We start from the raw sequence: 5,698 nt of genomic DNA on the forward strand, positions 1-5,698 counted from the left end.
TTCAAGTTTTACCCCATTTTCTGTGGTTTTTCTTGTTGATAGTGAGAAATCTAGAATGCCAAATTACTAACTTTTAGGTAACCATTTTAACTTTTAAGATTTTTTTAATTTATTCTTGATTTCCTAAAATTTTTCTATTACATATTCAGAAATTGATCTAATTATATTTGTTATTATTATTTTATTCTGATTGTTACTTAAAATGCACTATTCATGTAGTACTTGCATTTCTCTTCGACGTCTGAAAATTAGCTAATATTATATTAAATATTTATTCCCTGCCATTGTCTACTTCTCTATATTCTGGAACAGAGATTACAGGAGATTAGTGCCTGAAGTTTTAGTGTAAACTATCTCAATAAATCTTGTGAGAATCTTAAATGCTTGCACATATGTTTTCCATCTTTCATTGCGTTGCTGTGTGGTAAGTGAAGTGTTCAGTGCTATCTTCCAAGGCACTGTTTATCCTGTCTATTAATTACTTTCTGTTTTGATATTATTATTTCTCATATTTTGATTAGATTATTTTTATTTTTTATTCCTCCCTTTAATTGACCACAGTAAAGCCATGACATTTTATTGGTAACCTGCTTAGAATTGTAAAAATTATTGTATTTGGCCCATCCAAATAAAATATTGCCTAGGACAAAAGTTGCATACAATTCTAATCTCATCTAGATCTGTTCTTATAAAAGGCATATAAAAAAATCTTCAGCATCCTAAATATGATGCACTCAGTGTGAAGCATATCAGAGCTAGACATGACATTTATGTCCTTGATGGGCCTGGATTATCCAGATCCTTTACCTTATCTTTTTCTAACCAGCCAATGTTCTGTGATATATGCTTTCTCCAGGACATAAAGCTCAAAGTAAGCCTTTATTCCCAATCTCAGCATTTCCAACATGGTCAAAGCTTGATGGATGGTTGGCTTTTGTGTAAACCTGTCCAGAATGGTAGTAACACATCTTGTACATGAGGCAGTTGAGCAGCACTGGAGAACCCTCATGGCCCACACAGAATTCCCCAATTGGAGTATAATAGTCATTCTCCTTGATACGTTTTCTTGTGTTTGTGCTACCTCCAATCTGGACCACCCAAAGAAACTTGTTGATATCATCATAGCAATACTCAGTGAAGTCTCCAAAAATGAACAGCACATAGCTGACCTCATGCTTTCTCATGATCTCATAGGGTTTTCCTCTGTGGATATCATTGCCTGAACTACTCAGTAAATATTGGTATTATTTCATGTGTTATTGTCCACAAAAATTGTCCAGTTCACCTTAGCTATAATCTGGTAGCTATGATCCCAACATAATATGACCTTTGCATCCTCTGGAGTATTGTGACAAAGCCAACAATATGCTTCTCAGTAGTCATCAGAAGTTTTGCTACTGCCATATCCACCCCAGGCATATAGCATGAAGGAAGAAGAAGAGGAGGCCTTACTGGTCACCCAGGAGTGAGTAAAAAGTGTAGGGGATGAGAAAGAAAGCCAAAATGGACCAAGGCCATTTTAGCATTAATATCATCCCACTTACTGCTTCATTCTAAATCAGGTAGGTAGAATCCTGCTGCTTTTCTTGTCTGGATGACTTATGTCCAGTCTCTTCCTATATGTGTACAACATTTGGGAGACTCCAGTGCTGGAAAGAATGTATGCAACAGGTGCCAATACTGGCATTAGACGCACCATTACAGCTTAAAAGTGCACACTGGCCACACCATACATGATATTAAACCTCTGAGCATCAAACAAGTTGCTAAAGCAGAATAGAGGCCAAAACTAGAAACACCATTTGACCCAGCCATCCCATTACTGGGTATATACCCAAAGGACTATAAATCATGCTGCTATAAAGACACATGCACACATATGTTCATTGCGGCACTATTCACAATAGCAAAGTCTTGGAACCAACCCAAATGTCCAACAACGATAGACTGGATTAAGAAAATGTGGCACATATACACCATGGAATACTATGCAGCCATAAAAATGATGAGTTCATGTCCTTTGTAGGGACATGGATGAAACTGGAAACCATCATTCTCAGTAAACTAACTCAAGGAAAAAAACCAAACACCGCATGTTCTCACTCATAGGTAGGAATTGAACAATGAGAACACATGGACACAGGAAGGGGAACATCACACTCTGGGGACTGTTGTGGCCTAGGGGGAGTGGGGAGGGACAGCATTAGGAGATATACCTAATGCTAAATGACTAGTTAATGGGTGCAGCACACCAACATGGCACATGGATACATATGTAACAAACCTGCACATTGTGCACATGTACCCTAAAACTTAAAGTATAATAATAATAAAAAAAAAAAAAAAAAGAAACATAAGGACAAGGAAATGCATGTCAAAATAGTATGAGGATCAAGTCATGGCTGATGCTCAGACACAGAAGCAATGATGGGGATGTTGATCTTAGCATAAGAAGGATACAGCAGTGAGTAGAAATGCCCTGTCCAAGGAGGGATTTTTTTCTGTCAGCATGAAGAGAACTCCCATAGTGAGAAGGATAAGGCCTACTAGAGAGAGGACACTGGAAAAGAACTTCAGTTTGCTGTGGATTCAACTTGTTGCACAGGTAATCCAGAAAGACATGGATATGGCCAAGACCAAAAACCCCAATGGTTTCCATGCACTCTGATGAAAAGACGGGCTGGAAAGCCACAGAACAGGTCTGCATAGAAAGAATAGTGCCCAGGCAGTAAACAGTACAGCAGGCCATGTAGATCCAGTGGGAGAAACAGCCTGTGAGCATCAGCACCAGTAGATGGAGAGGGATCAAGTTGATCAGGAACACAACACCTCACCATGAAGAGTCCATGCAGAAACAAGCAAGGGCACACTTAGCCTCCCAATAGATGCAGCCAGTCTTTACTGCCTTGATCCACATATTGTAGGTGAGTAGGATCCAAAAGATGGCAATCCCTTCATTATCATATGAGCCAGTCACAGATTGGAAGATATATGTGGGAACCATAGCAAACACAGCAGCCAAAAGCCCAGTGCCTGCATCCTTGAGCTCTTTTGTAAGGTGGCAATGTCAATAATGATGAAGGAGGATTCACGCAGACATTCTGAATGTCCATGGTGATGGGGAAAAACAGGAGTATGTGGTAGATTGCAGCAGGGGTGATAATTAAGCCTGGGTAAATTGTTCCTCCAGTGATTGATCCCAGTGATAACTAGGCTGTCTCATCACATAAGCTACAGAATTTATAAAACTCTTCCTTAGCCAGCAACCTGGTAGTCTGATAATTAAAGTGTGGATTAACCTCATAGATAACAGTTTAAAATCTCAGGACAGCAAAGAGACAGCTGGAGAAAGATAACATAGTGGCCATTGACATAATAAGCTTCAGAAGCTTTCTCATAGGACAACCACAAAAATCCATCCAGCCTCAGGCATCTTGACATCAATGGGTGGCAACAGACAACACTCAGCTGGCCAGAATCCCTAAGCAATCCCCTAGGCTCCCTCAGCGATCCATTCGCTGGTGCACTCAACCCTGGCAACCTGATTATTTTTAATATTCATATTTTATATATGTAACTTATTATTTAATACTTTCTTGTTCATTTCTGAATGGTATGTTTTACTCTCTTGAGTATACCAACTAAATTTATTATAAAATATTTGTCAAATTATTTCGTACAATCAACATCATCAAGAGGCAATTCCTGTCCTATATTTAGTTGGTTGTATTTTTACTTTTAAAAGTTAACTTATTTTTTAATTGACAAAATTTTTATATATTTATCCTGCACAACATGTTTTGAAATATGTATACATTGTAAAACAGCTACATTGAGCTAATTAACATATATTTTCTCAAACACTTATTTTTCATGGCAAGAACACTTAGAATGTTGGTTGTATTTCTTAGCTTTAGATTTCTTCATGCATTTTAGATTTGTGGGTCACAGGCTTATTTGAGGGGAACATATTTTTTGCTTTGCATTGCTTTATTTTTCTTTAATTCCCTTGGCTCCCTCCTCCCTGACAAGAAGTTACGAGGCTATTTTATAATCAAGGGTTGCGCCTCCTCCCTGGTAGGGATATGAAGGATTTACAAGACTGGTTAGTGAGCCTCAGGCTGCCCTGCCCTGAGGCTATGCCAGTATCCTCAGGCTTACATTGCCTGGAAACCCCACAAAAATTGTAGCCTCAGGCACCAGTTGTCAGTATATTTTCACCCTAATTTTATTAATCATAAGCTCCTGGATTTAAGCAGTGAGGCCAACTTTATTTCTCCATTTTACACGGATCTGTAGTCCTTCCCACCCCCTAGGAGATGAAGTTGTAGCTTCTGTTGCCTGCTTTGGAATATGGTACTTCAGCTCCATTAACCACTTCGGCCTTCTATTTTTGTCTCTGGTCTATGAAAATGTTTATCTTGTCAAGTCTCTTTGATTATTTATTTTTATACTGTATCCATCTTTGCCAAATTTGTAGAGCAGAAGGGGTTACATCAAAGAAGAAACAGAGCATGCCATTTTTACTGGTGTGTCTGGGTTCATTTGTAACTCACATTCCATTAGTGATTTGTCAGTGTAATTCATAAAGGAAATCCAACCACTTTGAAGTAAAAATGACTATGGAGTATCCAGTAATTTAAAAATATAGATGATAATCAATTACTAAAATTCTTTCTGCTCTGTTTCAAGAGGTGCTTAGCATTTAAAGAGTTATCTAAAACTGCAATTCAATCAACTAGTTAAGGATATTGGAATGGTTCCTCCTCATCAGCTATCACCGAGAAGAGCCTCAGTGTCTACACTTTAGTGTTGGTTGAGTAATTTTTATACCCTTTTCTGCAAGAGTGAAACAATTTACACTGAATATCAGGTTGTTGAATCTTTGTATCTTTGCTTGTACATTAACATGTACCTGAGTGAAGGTCTGAAGTACTCTGTTTTTAAGCCCAAAAATGTTGTGTTTTATTGAGCTTTAAGCCGAAGGTCTTATTTTTAAAAATTATACCTACAAGGAAACAATCATTTCCTCTTATAAGAAGCACTACATTAATCTAAATTGAGACATAGACTGTATATTTTACCATATTATATGGTTTTACCATGTTTGCCATATTATAAAGTCTGCATAGACAGATTAACATTTTTATTCAAGTGAACTAAGAATATATGTATCAATTAATTCACTCTACTGGACCTCAGCTGAGAAATATCCTTAGTATGCTTCAAGTCATTGACCATAGGTGGGGAATCTTCTGTATTCAGATATCCAGCAGGGTCCCTCTCCCTTTACGTTTCAATCTAAGATTCCAAAGTGATGAATTTTACTTGGCTTGCCTCTTAATTATTTTACTCCATGATCTGATTGAAGACTTTGAGCCCTATTCTGGAACAATCCTTCTTTCTTGTTTTGCACAGATCAGATCTTCCTCCAGTGTTCAAGCCATATTTACTTTCTGTACACTGACTCAGCGGTGTCCACTGTAGACACCACTTTCTTATGGCTTTTGCTTACGTCTCTTATCTTCATCAATTATTGGCCTCTTCTGTTTCCCTCCATCACGCCAGCACTGAATGAAGGCCATAAAACTTTAGATGGGAATTTGAGGTATTATAGTTTACTTGGAAGTTGACCAAAGGAAGCACCATTAGGGGATTTAGAAATTGAAATGCAAATGAGGATAAAGCCAGAAGAGGG

The 5,698-nt window shown here is 37.9% G+C and overlaps 1 pseudogene; it reads right to left on the reverse strand.

Moving 5' to 3' along the window:
* Window positions 1–768: 768 nt before the first annotated feature.
* LOC116464244 (dolichyl-diphosphooligosaccharide--protein glycosyltransferase subunit STT3A-like) lies at window positions 769–3,441 on the reverse strand (annotated as a pseudogene).
* Between the last annotated feature and the right edge of the window lie 2,257 nt (window positions 3,442–5,698).

The sequence above is a fragment of the Hylobates moloch genome, unplaced genomic scaffold, assembly GCF_009828535.3.
Source record: "Hylobates moloch isolate HMO894 unplaced genomic scaffold, HMol_V3 SCAFFOLD_326, whole genome shotgun sequence".
Lineage (NCBI taxonomy): Eukaryota > Metazoa > Chordata > Mammalia > Primates > Hylobatidae > Hylobates > Hylobates moloch.